This window comes from Plectropomus leopardus, chromosome 14, assembly GCF_008729295.1.
Source record: "Plectropomus leopardus isolate mb chromosome 14, YSFRI_Pleo_2.0, whole genome shotgun sequence".
In the NCBI taxonomy this organism is placed as follows: Eukaryota; Metazoa; Chordata; class Actinopteri; order Perciformes; family Serranidae; genus Plectropomus; species Plectropomus leopardus.
Window position 1 is genome coordinate 17,437,096 of NC_056476.1, and position 22,409 is coordinate 17,459,504.

Sequence of the window (22,409 nt, forward strand, 5' to 3'; positions counted from 1 at the left end):
GACATAGGTGGAGTTACATTTTTGTTTCCAGCTTTTTTATATTTACTATATCAAATGCTCTTGTAAATCCACAGACATTAAAACTGCGGATAATGGCATACTGAGGAATGAAAAGCAGTACATTGTTTGTTGTATCTCTTCAACTCCAGCTCATTAACGCCCTCTCACTGTCGCTCCTCTTGTGTTGTTGATTGGAGGGGTAGGAACAGAGCAGGTCTATGGGACAAAAGGAGGATTAATGGGGAGTAAGTCTGGCTGCTGATATGAGGTCCAAATAGACAGAAGACTGGATCCCTCCCCCCCAAGGGACAGCTTAATGACAGACATTAAAAATAATTAGGAAAGACAAAACAGTCCTGCTTGAAATTAACCCTCCTTAAATCCAAGACATGTCCCTCTGTGAGCAGCATTCAGCCTGTTCAATTACGATTATGATGATTATGGGAGATATGTTACTTCAAACGTCATTTAAAATGTGGCTGTTTTCATGATGCTGTTCAGTATTCAGAGAGAGGATCCATATTCTCTTTAGAAATTAGACTTTAATGAACAGCTATCGGGCAAGTTTGCTCTTTGCGCAGGTTAGAATATAATTCCTTTGCCTTGACGGAGCAGTGTGTAGGATTTAGGACTCATTCATACTCCATTTATGTATGAAAATAGATACGTCCATTTAAAATGTTGTAAACATCACTGCCCTCTTTCATGTGCCCTTTATGTTGGCATAGATATCGCCAATAGGTGAACCTACAGGATGTTTCACACAGCAACAAAGTAGGCGACGGTGGGTGGAGGAGGTTGTATTATTGTACACTTAAACAGAGGCAGCGTTGTAGTCAGCAGGACTCTGTGCAGCCATTGTATATATCCCGACATGTGGACAGAGAATTCTTTTTAATATTTTACCGATTTGTTCCGTTATAACGTTTTTTAAAATGTCTTTGTCATCTTACACAGTTATATCTTGCTTGAACTACACTACACTGCCTCCATGATCTGCGGTGGTGCTGCTTCATTTTGTCTCTATCCGTAAGCGTTCAGAAAACGTGCACAATTACAGAAAAATAAAAGTTGAGTACAGACAGACGGTTCTGTCTGTGTCCTTAGTAGTATGTTGTGGTTACGATTGCAGTTTGTAACCCGCTGAAACTTCTCCAATGTGTGCCAAACATGAATTTTCAGTTAAGATTCCCTCAAGGTTTTTACTTGGAGCCCAATTATTCGCAGAGGTTACTACCTCTCCAAAACAAACGGACCAGGTAAACTATTGTGTTTTTCCAGCACTGTTCAACTCATCACAGAGGGGCTGCTAACTACAGTGGCCAACACAAAAACATGAATGGCCCTATCTAGAGCCAGTGTTTGGTTTGTCTGTTCTGGTTCTGGATTAAACACTAGAGAAAACATGCCTAGTATATTTTATTCAGTTTCTGCCAATACAGTATATCCCCCGAAATCCTACACACTGAACCTTTAAGACAAAATACCACAAACCAGTAGTTTGAAGACAAAAATTATAAAGCAGAAAATAACAAAATCACCATGTGCTTTAGCCATCTTAACCCAGGATATATCCTTAAATGTCCATTAATTATTCAACTTAAATCACTGAGTTAATGGGGCTTTAATTTGCTTAAGGGTCTAGTCTGAGGTTCAGTTTTGCATACTTGTTATTTTCCATGTGGATTTAATCTGGAGGGTATTTGACAAATTAAAGATCTTTAACCAGCATGACTCTATAGATTTTCTTAATCTAATTTCATAATGCACATCTCATTACCAAACATTTAATGGCCCTAGTGTCTTTCAACTGTAATAAACAAAACCTTTTTTATTAAGCAATTAAGCAATGAATCATGGGAATGATGTTTCGAATGACTTAACCTGTCACTTGTTGAGTTCTTGTGTAATTAACTTTCAGAATTAAGAGCACAGTAATAGATTTTTTTCCAATCCTGAACACTAGGTATGAAAACTGAATATTAAATCAGTAGCTTGTTGCTGAAATGAGACCTGCCCATTGTAATTTCACAGTAGAGGACTCCATAAAAAAGAAAAAGTAGAGTAACTAGAGAAGATAGGCTTAGGGAAGTGATTTGTGTGGCTCTCACAACCATATAAATTATAGGCCGTTGGGGAGTGTTAGTTAGAGTTACATGTCCAGTGGACAGCAGTTTCATATTTCCATAAAGCCCTCTTTCAGATCCCACACTGTGTATGAATGTCAGAGACATCCGTCTGCACTGCTCTGGGGAGGACAGGGATGCTGCCAGAAGCGCAGTGGATCCCAGATCAGGTCCTGTACCACAGGCACAGTGAGAATGGGTGGGGTGGAAACCAGAGACGGCTCCCCCCCCCCCCCCCCCCCCCAACAGAAAGGGTGTATTGGCATCAGCGAGCTGCAGACTGCAGACCCCCTTAGATAATTAAAAGTGAGGTATAAATCAGTGTGTAAGCAGTAATCACACAAGCTCCTGCCAACTCCCCGCAACGATCATAAATCTAGAGGAAAACAAAGCTTCAGCACTAACAAAGGCTCTGCAATCCCCACTGATCTGAGGTTGGATATGCATTTTATAGAAACCAAACTGCCCTTCTGCAATGCACAAATAGATGCAAAAAATAAAATGTCTGTAATACTGAAGACATGGCTTTATGTTTAAGTTGATTTAAATTGATTAAAAGCTCTGCGAGGGATGACTTCATACAGGAGGCTTTTCATCGAACAAATGCTCATGTACAAAAATATGGACTGAGAGCAATTATGTTCCTTATGCAATCTTACTCTCCTTGGTGTGTGTTTAATATGTTTTATATAAAAGAAAACCGTCACAAGAGCTGGAGGAAAGAGAAGATGTAATCACTTTTGTGTGACATTTTGACGGGAACAAGTAAAAGCTGAATGGAGCCGATGTTAGTCTTGCATCCATTTGGGGATGGGGAGGTGGTAGCAGAACAACACATCACACACCGTATTGATTTGTGAGGGGAAAAAAAAAATAGTGAAAAGTGCGAGACATGAAAAGAAGTTATTGATCCTTACTGAAATCATGCTGATTAAAGTCTGAGTGGAGAGGGAGGTCAATAATGGTTCACCAATGAATGCATCCCGATAGGGCCAGGGCGAGGCACGACAACACACTTTATGTGCACAAAGAAAAAGAACCACCAATTTGATCTGATTTTCTTTGCACACCAGTTAGTGAAACACATTTCCTTCCACATGCACAAAAACAGAATCTCTATAAGTTACTGCCCCCGAGACACGATTTCAAAACATGAAAGATGGTATCAGGATCACATAAGACGAGCCTACCATTTCTTTGTTCTTTAATTGTTACCTTGTTGCCGAGAGAGAGTCAGGGACAGGGACCTGCAGGGCCAGGATCAAAGCTAGTGTGGTGCGCTGAGCAGTCAACTGTAAAACATGATGCCTGAGGACTTATCCAGGCTTACAGAGAGGAGATGACTCCCCTTCCCATCATGAAATGAAATCAAGATGAAAAGCTCAACACCTTGAAATGTTATGAAACGAGATTCAAAAGTAAAGTCTAGTGCCAAAACAAGAGCCATTAATAAGAAAGTGTTTCAAACTGCTGCAAAATACAATAAATTCCTCTAAAAGCCTGTTCTAATGAGCAGCACCTTTTGGTTTTTAAGGATATAACAGCTAATCAGATCCATTACTTCACAAACCCCACGGCCTGACCTATATCATTAAGTAAAGCTAGGTTTCATTGCAGCTAAATAGAGAAAAATACATGAAAAACTTCACATCTAAGACCACTGGGCAATAGAGCGGAGACGGATTATAGCACGTCTGAGCTATCAGAACAAACATGTTGTGTACTTATCCTTGTGCTAATCTGCAGGGATCAAAGCTTGTTACTGAGATTACCTACTAATCAGCACAAAAAGCACAAGTGGATCCAGCGGACAATGATATTACTTCGTGTGTGTGTGTGTGTTCAAACCCCCTTGTGATCAATAAGGTTGTAAGCGTGCATTTAAATCACGCTGCCCTCTGTTCTTGGGTAAACATCCGTGTGAATGGCGAAGACAGCTATAGTATAGTCAGTGTTTTCTCAGTCAGGCCCCCGATTTTAAACAATAATGACTTTTTAATGTGGAACTGTGATTACATTGTCATGGTGAAATATGGCTGGTCTTGACCGCATTGGAAATGAGGGCCTAAATGTGAATTACTACAGCAGCATAGATTACAACGGTGCTCCAGGTGAGGCAATCTTCATAAATTCAAATCTAATCTTAACAGAGCCAGCAGTGTCAGCCAGTGGAGAGGGACTTTACTGAGCGGAGGCAGGGCCAGAGGAGACAAAGCCAGGCTACTTAAGGGGACACTTGTCAAATAAAGGACCGAAAAGTTAAATCATTTAAAGGAATAGTTTGAGATTTTGGGAAATATGCCTATTCACTTCCTTGCAGAGAATTAAAGAACAACATACACATCATATCTTTATTGTAAACTGCCAGTTAGCTTAGCATAAATATTGGAATCAGGGGGAAATGGCTTCTTGGCTCTGTCCAAATGTAACAAAATCCACCTACATGCAACTTTAATCTGACTTTTTAACACATTAAAGCTTCCTTGTTTAATCCTGACTAAGAAATAGCCATGACACATCCGTTTGGGGCTCGTCACTTTAAAAATGCAGTTGCTCTTTCATTGTTTTTTTACTTCATACTCCCTGCCGATAGTAATTCATTACTCTTCTTGATATATTACTTTTCTGTTACACCCCAAAAAATCTGCAACTGTGTCCTTTCTCCTCAAAATTCAGACTTTGCATGTCTGCCTCTGCGTTAATGTCAGGGTGACCTCCAACATAAGCACAGCTAAGGCTATACGGCTCGCAAATGTTTTTGTGTGTTGCTGTTTTTTTAGCCTGTAACCAGTAATTTAACAAGGATCCATCTAAAAGAGTCAAACGGGAGGATAGGCAACATTTCATCCACTACATATCCAGCCACAGGCTTCATTAATTCTTTGTTGCTTGTAGCCTGCAGCAGTCCACAAATAAAATCCAGTGTTGGTGATTTAGCCACTGTAGTGCTACAGCCATCCACCCCAGCTGAGGACAGCTTTCCTTTGGTAGGGTGTACTTCCTGGAGCTCTACATTGTTGTGCTTTTCTAGTTATATGTAAAAAAGTTTCAAAATTCACTAATAGACAAATCCAGAGTCATTTTCCTACTTATATTTATGTGGGTGAGCCCTAGAGTGAGCAGATGGGAGACAGAGTTAAAGGAAACGCTAGTGTGCTTGCACATTGGGCCCATGGATGCAGAAGATGCAAGTAATTTTGTACCTGTAAAAGATTTTTTTTGCTTCATGCACCAATGAGTAACTTTCGTATGAATGAACGAGGCCCTGCCTCCAAGACTGTATGTATCTTAAGCTGAGATAAGCCAACCAGTTGCAGTCCAGTTGATGTAGAGTTATATTCTACAGACGTATATGAAAGTCATACAGGTTTTTTCTGCAACTCTTCGTAGGAGAGCCAAAAAAACATATTTCCTCATTTGTCAAAATATTTCTTTATCTTGTTAAAAAATTGTATACTCTATTATACTGAGTACAAAAATCTTTCTATTGAATTTGTTGTAGTTGTTTCCATAGCAAATACATGGATGGAAAAACTGGTATAATACAAATCAAACAAAAAATTTAGTGGTCAGAAATTGAATATGAGTTTCTTTTGAAGTAATGTGCACTCTGTGTGCCATTTAAAGTCATTGTTTTTCAGAAAACACCAGAAAAAAATTAAAACTTGAAATAAATGACAACTACCAATGCTGATTTGAGTCATAAAATCATTTGCTGTTGTAACCCCAGTTGAATTGTTAAGTAATTGTCTAGGTTTTAAAATATTATCATTTGTTGTTTCTTTGCGCCCAGGACATGTTTCAATTATATTTTATCCCCCCATGAAGTGGTGACACAATGGTGTCAGTGAGGTGACAAATCACAGCAATGTGGAGCGGAGCAAAGCTGAGTATCTGTCAGCAGCTTGTCAGGGGCTGCTGCCCTGGTTTATCTATCCTCTGCCTGCAACTACAAGTGATCACAGTTTGATGGCTCCAGCCACGCACCTCACAGGGACATTTCTTATTCAAGTCACAATGCTGTCATTGACGTTTTAGAGCCTGTGGGGCGCTACGGTGATGATAGCACAGTTCCTATTAGCAGTGAGCATAGTGACATGCTGACAGAATTCTTATCATTACGTCGACAGCATCAATATCTCACACCTCCATGTACAAATCATACGTGTGAAACCTCGAACAGCATGGTGAGAATAATGTATGCTTTCCTGCATTCATCTACAAAGCTTTACTTCAGGAGAGAACAACTGAGGACAAGGAGGCCATGCCCTCTGCATGCTGTTTCTGAGAACCTGGGAATTCAGCAAACTTAAAAAAAAAAAAAAAGTTAAAATTGACTGTAAAAAAGCTGGACATGGTGTGTCAGCAATAGTTTTGCCTGACTTTACAATAAATTACAAGGAGTAATATGTAGACTTGGAAGTGGCAGCAATATATGGTAATGCAGGATGAGAACGTGTTGAAATAGTATAGCGCTCTACAGATACTGAGCATCAGAGTGAAACCTTTCATGTGTCTGTTAAATTTTAGGCTACAGCCAACAACCACTTAGCTTAGTTTTGCACAGAGACTGGTAAGGGGAGACAGCTAGCCTGGCTCTGTCCAAACGGTAACAAAAGCGGCACTCTCCAGTGCTGAAAAATTAAACTAATGCTGAAGTATCAAAAACTGCAGTTCCCTTGATGGCCATTCGAAGCTGGCAACAGAAATAAACATGCTTACAGCCTGGTCCCAAAAACAGTCTTGGTCTATAAAGCCAATTTCCCAATTCATGACAACTTGAGACAGGGGTGGGTCATTTCTGGCTCAGATATCCAAGATGATGATGGCCAAAATGCCAGTCTCAAGGCTTCAAACTGGGAGTCCACAAACCAGTGGGTGACATCACAGTGGCTACAGTCTATGAACAAAATCCACCTAAACCAAACCAATTATTATGGTATGGCTTGTTTTTTTTATTAAACTTCAGTATTAAAATGACTGCTCTTGCAGATAACGTGCTAATTAGTGAGCTTGCTGATAGTAAGATTTTGTTGGAGCCTTATAGATTGTAGAATGGATATGAGAGTGGTACTGATCTTTTAAACTAACTCTCAGCAAGTAAACGATGAAGTATATTCATAAATGTCAAACTGTTCCTTTAAAGGTGAAAGGACAGAGACACATGCAAACTGCCAGGACAGGTTGCAAAATGATGACGAAGAAGTACTGCAGCTGCCTAATTTGACAATTCTCCATAATCATACTGTTTTGATGATCTTTGAACATTAAATCTTGCCTCTTGGCTCACCCTTTTAAAATGAAACTAAAAACATATTTAACTGTATCACATCATATCACATTTAAAAATGTATTTAATAATCAAGGACACTTTTCCCAGACGAATTGGAAAGAAAGCCATGATGCATGCAGCTGTTGGCCCAGATAACGCTCTGAAAGAGATGACAGAGAATGAAAGAGAAGAAAAACTTTTAATTGTGTCAAGATTTGTCCCTGTGAACTGTGTGGGCAGAACTTAAAGATGTTACCCATCAGTATTTAAAAAAAAAAATCTTGGCTACATCCTTAAAAATACTAAGCTCTTGGAATAGTTTCCATTGATGGTCGCTGCTGATCACATATGAAATCTTAACGTGCATGCCTAAGAAGGTATATCTATTATAAATTACCCTTTGCCCCACTGATACATCATACATTAACCTTTGCCAAGTGACAAGTCATTAACTGGTCTATTTAACTGAGATGCATCGACAGACAGAGGTGCATTTACCAACCTTTGCACCTCAATATAACTTCAGCTTTTTTAGGGTCTGTTTCAGTGGCTCCACCCGAGGCTGGACACAAGAAATGAAAATAGTTGGCGTTTTTTTTTTTGCCGCCGGTCTGAGAGAGTCATAAATTTTGGCGCCCTTTCACACCATGACAGTGACACGGTAAAAGGTCAAAGCCCTTGAGCGTGCCACTGAGCTGGCAGAGGAATTAGAGGCCTGCTGAAAAAACCTGCAGCTTTCATGGCTCAACGCTCTCTTCCCATGTTCTCCCCAAGCAAACACACAGCATTTGCATACCACCCTGCTGATGTGCCCCACACAGAAATCACAGAACAAAAGAGATTATACAAGGGTGAAATACAGTATTATCGTGTGTGTGTGTGTGCGTGTGTGTGTGTGTACAGTTAAGACAAAAGGAGATATTGGAAAGACATTAAAATAGATATGGTAATGAGTGAATCTGGGACTTTACACCTGAAGTGCTCCCTCTCTCCATGTTAAGATATATTGGAGGAAAGCATTCTGAGAATAGAGAATAGGGAATAAAGAGCAGTTGAGCGAAAATGCATCTCGTCTGAATCCCTCAAGCCCTCGCATGCAGCCATTATCTTTCTTGTGTATGATTCTCTGATGCCTCATATGCTCTGGTAAAGTGCTCCTCTCATTAAAAAACAATGTGATATCTCCAATTTCTAATTAAATAGGACATTATCTCAAAGACAAGCTGGAGTGGAATGAGGCCCTCAAACGAGTTATGAAAAAGACTAGCTGCTCATGGCCTAATCATGCTTCTGTTGATCTCAATGGTGTCTTCGCACTCAGCTGATACTCGGGTATAAAGCGAGGTTATTACACAGCTAATCTATCCAAGAGAATGGTTATGCTTTTTTTTCCAAATCTATTGGTAATTTGAGAAGTGCTGCTTTGCAGAGGAGAAAACCCATGTGGTTTGAGGCATTTGATGGGAAATGAGTGTGGTCTAAACAGGCCTTTGTTTTCCACCTGCAACTCAAACGGTTTTCATCTTTACACGGCAAGTGTGTTTTTGAAGCTCTGCTCATAGTTCATTGTATAAATGGCTTTGGCTGCACGAAAAATAGCCTGTCACCTTTACTCAGGTACAGATAAGCCACATAGTAACAGAGGAAGGAAGGAGGCTAAAGATATCTGTAGCAAAAGCGATTAGAGGTGAACAAAACAAGCGCGATTCACTGCAATGTAATGCAACACACAGTAAGAATCAGATCTCTGAGCTAAAATCTGCCCAAACACAGCCAAGCAAAACTGCACTGCAGCTTCTCTTCCACATCATTTACTGTTCTTATCCATTATTGATTCAATCTTTGTAGAAGTGTGTCTGTCCGTCCACACAGGGATCTTGATGATGTCATTTGTTCCACAACCACAAACTGCATTTTCTAGTTTCCCTTTTTTTCAGGACAGCACTCTAACGGAGCACAGAAGGAGCATCCTGTTGCCGCCGTGCCTCAGCCCTGCTGACAGCCACAGCGGCTCATTGGCCTGAATATCCTCGCGAAGGCTAAGTGTTTCGCTGTCAGCTCACATCACATGCATCAAACATGATGGCAGCTTCCTGTGTGTGTGTGTGTGTGTGTGTGTGTGTGTGTGTGTGACTGCACACAAGAAGCGAGTGGTTATGCGTTAAATCAGCTGAAATACCAGCTAGGGCAGACGGGCTCCATTAAGACACAGAGGTATAACAGTGAGATGTCTATGTTTACATCTGAAAGCTTGAATGCAGCTCACAGATAACTGCTACTACTCCTATAGCTGTATGAAGAAGCTGAATATTCCCTGCTTTTGAAATGCTTTTTTTCGCCATAAAAAGCTGCTCTGACGTGGTTTATTGATGTGAAGAAAGCCAGTGTAACCTGCAGTAATATTAAACTGTGCCATCTTTCAAGCATCAGTGATTTCATACAAGAAAAAGACCACGAAAGGCACCTTCCCTGTCGCAGTGCCATGGGGCCACGCTGGCATCATGCTTCCTGGCCAGCGTGCCATTCATGGAGAGATGACAAGGACACAGCCCGGACGACTTCTTCCAGCACCGAGGCTGCCTGGACCTGATAAAGACACATAATTACGCAGCTCCATTTATCTCTCAGGGTCAATCCCATCTCTACCTGATGATAGTAGGAACTCTAGTCCACCAAACCTGAGTTCAATTTCAGATAACATTGTCTCCGCCATTTCATTCAGCTGCTTGCTTACTGTAGATGTGTATTGCAATGAACCTGGAAATGATGTGCTAGATGAAAGAGGGGTTTCACATTGTCAGGCTGGCTAACCTCCTGAAGGAAGATCACGAGAGCTCAGCAATTATGTCTCCACTACTTGAGAAAATATTTCTTCAGGTGTAAAACCCATGCAGTAGTATACATGTGCCCTTTATTTAAATGACAATTATAATGGCACATGTTCTTCTTTTTTTTTTTTTTTACATCTCTTAAATTCACAAAATGATAATTTGTATGTTAATACTCACTCCATGGGACCTTGAATTCATAAAGAATTTTTTTTTTTCTTACATGCCTCAATGGTGAACGAAGAATCCAAAAACCTTGATGTATTGGCGTAAAGAGGTAGGAGCAAAACTGTAACAAAACATCCATTTACAAACTGCCACACACATCATGCAGTATAGTCCATGTCTCAATACATCGAATGGCCACTTGAGGCTGGCTCCAACTCCATGCCAAAATGCCCAACTTAGCAGTAAAAGTAAACATGTTGACAACCTCGCCAAAAAACGGTTTTGGTCTCATGACAACTGTAGGGAGGTTAGTGTTTAAATAATTCAACGCTTTATATTTGATTAAGGCCCAAGATTACATGTATTTAAGTGTGGGGCCACTAAAGAGAGTCTGCCAATAGTGTCCTCAGGTTCTAGTCAGATCCAACCCAACCCTCGCTCATCCGGCCTCTCAGCCACTTCTGACTCCAAAAACCAAGATGGCGATGTCCGAAATGCAGAACTCTGGGCTTTAAAACTGCAGTAAACCAATAGGTGATGTCACGGTAGCTAAATCAATCATATTTACACTATGATTTTCACTGAAACGTTACTATTTATAAGGTTTTTGCATAAACAGTCTCACGCATGAGCAAGTAGCACACGCCCTTACTTATTAGAGTTATCAAACAGTAAGATTTAGAGAAAATGCATATGTTTGTAAAGGACTGAGGATATGACTGGATACATGAGACTTGGATTTATCACAGAAGTTATGTCAGTGTTTGTAAATGAATGTTTTTATATGTAATTTAAGTTTTGCTGTTGTTAAACTTCAATTCATCAAAAAAAAGTGACTGTTTTGGATTCTTTATTCACCAATTGAGACATGCAAGTAAAACAAAGATTTCATGATGAATTCAACGTATCACAGGGTGAGTAACTCAAATTCATATGATCACTTTATGGTCAATGTATTCCTTTAATTTAGTTTATGCTACAGCTAACTGCAGTAATCTTACTGGTTTGGGTCTGACTCCATCTAAATACTTTCTTTTGTGAGCAGTGGCCCTAATGAGACGAAATCATAAGCCAAGAGTGAATTATTGATCACATCTAAATTGGTATTGATTGAGTCTAGAGATGAAGGAAATAGGGGTGACAGGCCCTTTACACACCATGAAGAGGTGTCACAATCACAGCATGCCAAATTATATTCAGTCACCCTCTATAGACCATGAACAATCACATTTCCTTCCAGTTCCCCAAATGTCTGCTGGTGTTTCACTGTTTGTCCCTGCAGCGTTAGATTTTATGGAGGTCTGTGAAGAAGTTGCAGAAATATCCTCATCCATATGGGCCTCAACGGCTCTCTAAATGTCATGGATTGAGATGAAAATTTACAATGAAGACTAGAGAAATAGCTCAGTAAATCAACACGAGATGTTAGCAGGTTGCTGACACATTTAGCAGTGACACATAACTGCTGCTTTAAAGTAAAATAAGACTGGGAAAAGAAGCAGCCAGTTGACTAATAAGCTGATCATTCTCACCTTTAGCAAAGGGGATCTTTAAAATAATGTACAGCATGTACGTAGGCAATATACTGGCATGCTTTTCCTGAGCAGTAACCTATAAGTTTCAGAATCATGACCTGCATTGTAAATATCTTCTGAGCTGCAATTTATATTCATAGACCTTTAAAGGGCCTGTTACATGGCAGGAGGCAGGCATTCAAGTCTTATGAACTCATAGGGTTCAAGATTCTTTCGCAAGTTCTTATTTGACAAAGGCATTATTGTAAAAATATGATTAAATAGGGAGAGCTGTCAAGTCAAATTTAAATCTAGTTTCGAAGACACACATCTGAGTTTGACAGTTTTAAGAAGCAGGGTCTATAGTCACAAAATATTCCAAGGCTAAAAGAAGCTCCAAATTGGCTACGTAAGGTGAAACTCAAATAATGAACAAGTCAGTCACAATTTTAGGACTAGGTTTTTATTATATGAGTGATTGTTTGGGGAAAAAAAGCTGATTTTTTAAACTTCTAAAAAGTATATTAAGAAATAGCTTACTGACAAAATCGCAACAATCCAATAATAATGGAGATGCTTGAGCGTTTTCCACAACTTATAAAATATCTTTAACAAATATAATAATCAATCCAATGGTGTTTTTTATTTGAATTGAATATGGCAGAATTATTATTTATATTCAATTCCATCTAACATAGTTTTTTAAATCTAATATTTTTTTTTTTAAATTCAAACTAATACACTGTAAGGCAATCTTATTTAATGCAATCTATCAATTCAATTAAATAATTTGATTAAATTAAACTACTTTGACTACACAGCTTATGTGGGAAAAGGTAACTAATAAATAAAAAAGTCTGTTAACAAAAAGGAATGCTGTAACTTTGAGTACGCATTCAAGCAGTTCTCATCACAAAAATAATGGGCCGAGTGTTTTTCAGTGTGCTACAGCATCACACGATAAGAGCAGATTCTATAAAGACCAGTGCATCTCTTCTACTTTTCACGCATGACCTTTTGATTTCATTTTGACTGACACAAACCTGTCACTTATTAATCTATCAGTCAGTTACTCTGAAAACATCAAGTCCACCATTGCAGCAAAGTAAAACTCTTTCAGTTTTTTAGTAAAAGTTGCTCTCAGCAGCTTCCTGAGCAGCCATTAAGAAGAAAAGGACTTTCAACAGTAAGATAAGACTCTTTGTGAATATGGCCCCTGATGTTTCTTAAAAAGAAAGAAAGAAATCAACTTTTGATGGTGCAGCTGTTAAAGTGCCACTCACTGGCATAAGTGTTTGCTGATGTAGCATCTTTGAAAACAATAAGTGAAGGTAAACTCATCCCAACACATTTCTGTCTCCTACTGACATGAAACAAGGATCACCTCCACATAAACAGGAAGCTCATCCTACACCATCAATTATGCAACAAAGCTGCCCCCCTGATACCGACTCAAAACACCGGAATTTGCTCTAGGTGAGTTGTGGTGGGCGTGTGAATGTGCTTGTGTAACTCCCATTATAAAACATCATTATTCAGATCATCTATTCAACATGCAGCTATTTAGCACTGAGATCATCATCTCCATTTGGTACTGTGCATTTCCCAAGTTGTTTTTTTTTTTTTCACCTTACTGTGCATTTCACCTTGACTTCTCAGTATATGAATAAACAAAACAAGCCTGATAAATAAAATGGGTTTGCACACAGCTTCACACATGCTTTGATGAGACATTCATTGCAAAAGTAGAGACAAACAGGCGCAGTTAGTAACTCAAAGGAACGAACTTTGAGACAATGAAAAGTTCTTCTGAGAAACTCAAAAGTGGCATCCTTCCTTTTCATTTAGCAGCTGTTACCATGTACTTTGTCTCATAGTGACAGATTATTTCACAAACAGAACTTTTTCTTCAACACAGGCATGTGTGTACCAAAATATGCCCAATTGTTTGAATCAAGGTTGTAGAAGACAATGGTGAAGTAGTGAATAAGATCTTTTGTTAGAGGGTGTCACACTGAAAGTACTGTTCCAAGCAAAAGGCTGTAAATCTACAGAAAGCGCTCACAAATATTGCACATTACTGCACTATTGGAGTTTATTATTACACAGCACAGAGAATACTGTATGTCAACATAGTGGAAGAACAAAAGAGATTTACCTCCAACCCTCACAGCATTCTCTGCTTTTTTCAGACTAAATCTGAGACACAGTGTTGCAGTGACGGATGCCGTTACAGTAGGTCATGGATGAATCAGACTGGATTGACAGTGTGAGATCGTGCTGTCTGCCATAGATTAATAGAAAGTGGAGGTAGACTGCAGCACTTGCATTCAGGTCTGGGACGGTCAGGTGTGAAATTAAACAGGAAACAGACATGGCCGAGGGTTGTGCAATACAAAAATGGATCAGCCCGACTGCATGTATAATTGATGAAAACATTCCAGGAGCGCAGTGCATCAAATTCAAGTGAATGTGATGAATCAGTGAATTATAAAGTGAAGTTATGTGATCCAATGGCCAACGTTTATATGCCTGACCATGCAAAACATGTTCCCAAATTCAAGTCAATTAGATCAACTCTCTGATCTCAGCTTTGGAAAATGAGAGAAATGGGAAAACGGGATTTATGTGCTTATGGCCACTGGTAGCTGGCGCCACAGCTGAGGGAGATAAGGAAGGGGAAAAAAAACATAGAAAGGAAAATAAATGTAATCGAAAACAAAATGTGGGCAAAGATACAAGTCAGCTGTCAGTAGAAAAAGGCATTCCCCATGAGCAGCAATCACAATCCATATATCATACTGCCGTGAACCCATCATGTGTGTGTGCAAGTCTGCCCTTACTGTATGTGTGTGCGTACCGAAGGGGAAGGGAAATGCAGAGCGTACTGAATTATTGAGTTGAATTTTCACGGGCTGAAGGTCAGTGAGCGAGGGGGGAAAAAAACATGCCTGATTAAAAATAGATGTTTTCTTATTGTCAGCCATGCCAAGTGCTGAAATATCAAAAATTGCAGAGATGATTATTCCCAGAGTAAACACCATCAAAATTCTCTCCCATGAAAGGACAAACAAGCACAAATACGAGCAACAGGATTGTAACAAGAAGCTGAAGTCAGCTCCAGACAAAATGAAAGTCCATCAGAGTGATGCACATGACTGAACCAGCTGATATTACTCACTAAAAATCTATGATTATTAAGTACTAATCATTATTACGGCCTCCATTAGCACATCATAATTGATCTTTAAGGAGCTTCTGAGATTTATATACGTCCCCTGTGCAGAGAAACTTTACTCCAATAACAAAGATTTCTCAACCAGGAGAAATCCATTGTGGACTAATTGGATTATCAGCGGAAAATTACTAAGTGATCTCATGGCGTTGCTAGTAGTCCTCTTAATGAGCTCTGTCCTCATAAACGTGGCATTGGCCTTCTCTTACGGCCTAATTGATATTTCATTAGAACCTTTCTATTTATGATTTTAATGGCTTGTCCTATCGCAGTACAAGGCAGGGCTGTTAGCAGGACTAGCCGGAGGTTCCTACTGGATATACTGTCAGCTTCAACGTGGTGAGGATGGGCTCTAATAAAAAGAGGGATTTATGCTTTTACCCTTTGGATACTGGTTTACAAGAACATGGAGTCATTAAACAGATCTAGATGTCCCTGTCCTTCAAGTACACACACGCAGACATCCGTTTACATGTAGCCGATGTTTAAAAGCTACACATTTCATGCCAGTCGTCAGCCAGAACACAGGACTTGTCACTTACACTCACTCTATTTATAATCTGCTTCTACAGACTTTTTCTGTGCTCGCAACTCTCTCAAGTAGGGATGTGACTATATCAGTCTTTCATGTTATGATTATTGTGGCCAGATATATCATTATAATCTTCAAGTCTTTTTGAAATATTACTTACTATATTATATTAGTGTCAAAACATAGTAAAATGGCTTCCCATCATAATTTAATTAATCCAACAAATTGACCAGTTAACTGCATATTGCAGTTTTGTTGGACTAAGCAAATTCACAAACATTAAACATACTAAAAACACTAGGAAGAGTTTGGTTGATTAAAATGTAAGATGACTGAAAATTCACTTTTTATAAAACAAACTGTTGAGACTGATCTGATCTGAGAGTTTTGGCTATCATCAGGACCCATGTGGGGAAAAAAAATTCAGACTGACAAGAGATTACGCAGCCCTTAAATGATTCTGAAGTGTATATTTATGTTCTTTGGTGTCACAAAGGGCTTGCAAATGAATAACTGGTGATAAGTATTATCGATATTTCTCTTCAAATTGACTGCATGCTGTGAATAATAGGTAAAAACAAGATAAAAACGCTTTTACAGTAATGTTCCAGGGCTTGTTACTGCTGATTCACTGTCACACACTGATAAATGAACAGACAAAAATCCACACAGTCAGATACAAGCATAACAGTTTTAACAACTTTTTCACCAGGGAAAAATCCCAGTGCTGACTTGCATAGGTGTTGCCGTGGTTACCACATGCTTTGCATAAATAGGCTGTAAACACGCCCTTACACAGATCAGTTTTAAGATTGCTTTCTGACCAGATTTCATGATCAGCACATGGATGTATTAGTAGTTAGACTTTTAGAAATCATACTAAAATGCCATATCTGCTATATCATAGGCCTCATTTACACCTGATCTGATCACAAGTAGGCAGTGCTAAATACAAATGTAAACAACCCCCATGACACATTGTGGTCCGATCACTCAAACACTGTGCCGAGGTGCTCTGTCACATTTGACCACAAATCTACGTCATCAGTGAAAGACGAGGTGGTTGTTTGCCCAATGGAAGGATGCATGTTGAATTCTGCTGACAGTGACATATCAAGCTTCACTGACACATCCACTAACGTGACCAACTAGCATGCCAGTAGGAGTGTGGACGTAATAACAGTGCACAGGACAGTAAGGAAATCTGAACACAAGCGGTTTGCTGGAGATGCATGATAACTGACTGAGTGCCATAATTTCAAGCGGTTTAAGGTCAGTTGTTTGGTCCAAGCCAGGGTTTGATTGACAGCTTTCACACCAGCCTTTGTGATCAGTGCTAACATACCTGAGTATGTGCTTAGCATAACAAACAGATGCGGAGTAAAAGCACCCTTACATTCTATGCACTCATTCAACCCTTGATTAATGTTTAATTTCCATGGCACCCTATGAATATGACAATAACCACTGATGGTATTCGAAGTTGCTGGCAGTATCCATCACAGTGCTTTACCGTGGTATAAGATAAAACCAATAAGTAGTTCCTACTCACTGGCCCTCTCTAATCGACACTTAATTTGATGTAATGTACCTCCACCCTTGTTTGGGGTTCAGCCAGACAAGTGATGGCTCTCCTTGCCAGACATGACACCACCTCCAGGTGCAGACCCTCGCACTTCCTCTTTACAGCTTGATGAATGCTAATGGTGGACGCAGAGCTTGTACGCTGGAGTGGAGTCAGATGTGGTGCTGGTGGTGGTCAGGGTGGGGGTTAGTGTTCAATGAAGGATAACTGTTTAACTGCTTAATAGATGTATCCTGCCAAAAGGACCCTCCTCTCTCTCCTCCCCCCACTGCACCTGTCCTGAGCCCCTGCACCACTTGCCAATTCATCACACTCCTATTTCCAGTCTCCTCTGGTCTCATTTGCTCCGTGGACAACAAGACGGAGCGTAATGGCTCCATGGCCGCTTGGTGAGGCTGTGGGTGGTTCTTTGACTTTGCAGGCCTCATTAAGTGTTTATCCATGGGAAAAAAGTACAGAAAGCTCAAAACTGTGTAAGTAAATACCCCTGCTATACTCTGTGGCAATTTGTTTAAGACCTTGACACATGTTGCCTCACTTCTTACACAGCAAGTGGCATGGAGATTCAGTCCATCACCCAGTAACAAGCGCCGCACTGAGGAAGCATCATTATGAGCAGAGGCCACTCTCCTGTAGAGAATACTCTTGTTCTGTTTGAACATGAAGACTTACGAGTGGGGTTGCTTACTGAGAGCGTCCAGGGATACAGTACAGTGGGAGCAGGGAGCAAGGCATGGCGTAGTGCTCTGATCAAAGGGATGGGACTTTGATGAATGCTGTTCATTAGGCACACCCGTGTGGGTTTAAAGGAGAGGACTTAGGAACATCAAGGGAGGGAGGCAGAAAAAGGGGATGAACAAGCAATAAGGAGGAAGGGAAAATAAGAAATATTGAAGGGTAAGATGAGTAATATTAGGCAACAACATGGAAATACATAACCTTTACAGTTATTTCCAGTGCATCTTTGCAGAGTTTTCATTAAATTTCCAAAGTGGCCACTGGGTGGAGACAGCTGTCTTGTGAGTAAAAGCTCCCTCTGCTTCACCCGCAGCATGAGTCCACGCATTACACTGACCTGCAGCATTTTCTGTATTAATCTAAAATAAATGGGGTAGTGTGTCAGCGCAGGGAATTATGTGTTAATCTGAGGGAGTGAGTAATGAGCAGCCATTAAAAACACAGCCACACTGTGGGCAAAACCAAGTGCCCTACAAGACCACCTGACTGATTGTTTTATGGATGGAGGCTGACGTGCGCAAAATGGGGAAAGACAGATGAACTCATCCTCCACTCATTAATACCAACAACTGAATTATGAGGTTAAACTCTGCTTTCTCTGTCTGCGTGGACCTCTGGGCTACAGATGTGGGAAACTTAAGGCTTAATGGGGTTCAGGGGTAGATTTTCTATGACTGCCAGAAGGAAGGAATGCCAAACAGCAATCTGTCTCCTCTGTTTGCAGCAATAGTGTACAAATTGATTCGGTATGCTGCCCGCCTACGTCTCTTTGCTGAAAAATATGGAGAGGGAACCAGATGTCACAAGAAGTTTTCTGAGACACCTGAGATTCAATTTCAGAGATATGAATACCATTTTCAAATCCGGTGCTCGGAAAGTAAATGGACAGGCAGCAGCAAATAGGGAATCTGTGCTTTTGACTGTTATTTTAAAATTCCCTGCTCATAGAGGCTTCCCCTATATATTCAGTTCTATTCTGCTGCAATTCAGTTTCACTTTATTTCAGCAGAATAATCTGTTCAGCATCTCGAGCCCTTTCTACAGAGGCATATATATATATATATATATATATATATATATATATAAATATGTATATATATATATAAACATTACATGACCCATAATGATAAAGGCCTCAAATCAATTAAGTCTGCAAACTGTGTCAGCATTAGAGTCAGAGCAATACAACATCAGAGATTTCTTTTTAAACACATTAAAATGGTTACTTCTTGAAAAAGTGAAAAGACTGTAAACTGTGTAGCACTAATTGTGGAGTTGGACTGACAGTCCAAAAGCCCGTTTGATGACGCACAGGAAACATCCTTTTCATAACCACTCCTCCACTCTATAAATACAAAAACCCAGCTAATGCAAAGCAACAGACTCTCGGTAGCAGCTAACTCAGTAGCACAAAGCACACATCCCTTGCACCAAAGAGCGAGCCACTGTGCAGCTACGCACTTTCGTTAGCAGCTTAAACTGTGGCATAGTACCATACACACCCTGAGCTGAAGAGGAGTAAGCTGCCACACGGCAACCTAGCAGCAGCCTCCGAGGCTGTAAAATAAAGCCAAAGTTACGCATATTTAAAGGCAGGCTGCTTCAGTGACAAGCTGTCTGCGAAGCGTTGCTACAGTCTGTGGGTCAGAGCCACCCCTTGTTCCTCCACAGCTGCAACCTCTTATTCAAACAGAGTTACCTCTGGCTACAAAAGACCAAGTTGGCGACAGCCAAAATGCCAAAATCAAAATCGCAGTCCACAAACCAATGGGTGCCATCATGGTTCAGCAGCTAACTGCAGTTAACGTCAGTGCAAAGTAAAAAGCACACACCCAAAGCAATGAGCAGCAACTGCTGGAGGTCAGGTAGCTGATCTGGGCTACCTGTGGCATTTAACAGACTTTTTTATTCATGTAATTATTAGACTGAAAGAGCCAAAGGGTTTGTAGAACATCACAAATTCACCACACACACGTGAATGGAACATCATTAATACATAATATAATGCTACCAACTCTAACGTTAGTAGTAAGTGTAATCTAGCTCCTTCAGTGGATATATCCCCAGTGTCTCAGAGCAGAGAATACTGCTCATTTTCTCATGATTTTGAAACCTAATTTATATACTTGGCAATTTTTTAAAAAATATTTTTTAATAATTCACATTTGGCTGGGTGGTAATAACATACTTTTCTGTGGTGTGACAATTATTATTATTTTTTCTTTTTTTGCTTTACCCAGACTTTAAGTATACAAGTATACTAGTCTAATAAGGATACTGTTAGGTGTGAAATGTTTAATCATGCTCTGTGATGAGCACTGGGCAGGTGATATTTCACCTCGTTATGCAACATTTTCATTAGCTTATTCTGCCTCAGTTGATTCAAAAGTGTTAAGCAAACAGAATGACAGGCAATTAGCCTCCCATGACTTCATCTAAATTACGTATTAATTATGTGATAATGAGGAATTAGACTCATTCATATGTGATGTTGCCAGAAGAATCAAAGTAGAGAAGAGGAAGCCCACATGCAAAGTCCAGCACAAGGATTACGGTGCAAAGGCGAGCCAGAGATCAAAGAAAAATCTGACTTTGAAAAGCAAACAAATTGCGTATGAGTGCTTTTTGTGAAATCACATTGTTGTAGTTCGCATTTCATGGTGTGGGGTGCTTGTTGTACAAAATTAAGATACAATACAATGTCAAAAAAAAGCCAACTGGACAGTTTTCTTAGAAGCAAAATCATTTGCACCACAAAGGTCCTCTGCTTTTGCTTTTCGAGATGGATCCTTTCTATGACAAAAAGGGAGGGCCTGAGCCACCTTCGAAGGATAACTCTGCACCTCTTCATTATTCTTTATACGCACAATTAATGAAGGGTTTTTTTCTCCTTTCTTCTTAAAGGGCATCTCACGAGTGATAAACTCCGGATGCAAAACGGTTTTGAAATCTGCTGAAGCGGTTTGAGGGATGAAGGAGCATGGGGAGGGTGGCTCATAAACTGTGCAGAGAACTACATTTGGATGGGAGATGAGGACAGCCAGGGTGGTTGAGGAATAGAGACATCAAAGGACGAAGGAAGAAAGAGAAGGAGGCGAGCTCTCTGACGGTCTTTTTTTGTCTCTTGAGATGCACTCTGATACCACTTTCAACCACCAGTCGTGTGCTTCATGTGGGAGGGTGAACAAGTCTCGGGTTAATTTCTGGTCAGTACCAGTTACAACAGATGTAGATCTGCAAATGTGGTTTCATAGGGATTATAGGGTTATATTATATTTGCTAAAAAAAGAGGTGCTGCATTCAAATAATTAAATGTGTCAACTACAGTGTTTACACAGGAGACTCAACATGCCAGACATACTTCAGTCACTATGTGACACATTTTGCAGCAATACGAGGTCATATAGAGTGCTGCAGGGGTTGAGATTTTTGGCGGTTAATATCACCAGGGTTTCCTTGACAAGTAAACAATTTAATTTTTCCTGAAAAAAAAAATCTTCAAAATTCAGAAGTGGCATATTGAATAATGGCTTTTACGTCATAGAACAAAATGTGAAAATCTCTTACGCTTGTCTAAACTGAGCAACAGATCTTATTTCAGGCATCTAGCCTAAAACCCATTTAAAAAACACACTGAATTTGAGCGAAAGGGAACTGGAAGTACAGGTGCAGTGCAGACTCATTCCTGCAGCACTCCACTTTCAGCGCCTGTATCTTTATACAAAACCGTAAGGTTATTTATACAGGGTTTATTTTTATATGATATATTCACATATTCACAATGCTCCTGTAGTAATCCTGTTTCAGTATAATAATCCTAAAATGATTGTTCACAAAGCTAAATCCGATGATCTAGATGTCAATTCACACTGACACCAAATCTGGTCACTGTATCATTCTTCATGTTTAATAGTCATTTCACTTTAAAGGAACACCCCAACATTTTGTGAGATGCACTTGTTTGTTGTCTTACTCAGAGTCAGATGGGAGGATCAATATCAATTTCATCTCATTCAGTACAAAGAGAGGTCTGGGACGTGTTTAGCCTAACTTAGCACAAAGTGGAGGCAGAGAAAACAAGTTAGCCAAGCTTCGTCACAGGAGACTTACAAGAACTGCAAATCTGTCATATTTGCATGTGTCTTACACAGTCTGTAGTGCTGAATCTGAAAATGACTGTCATTGTTGCCTAATATGCTTATTATTTTTTGACCCAAGGTTTAATCATTTTGATTTTATTTTAAATTTCACATTGCAACCACCTGAGGTGACATCATAAAATTGTCTTGTTTTGTGTGGCCAAAAATCAAGTCCCAAAGATATTAAGTTTACAGTGAATATCTCAGAGTTTTCACAAATGACAAGCTGGAACCAGAGAATTTCACCATCAAGAGACAACGTGTATGTAAAG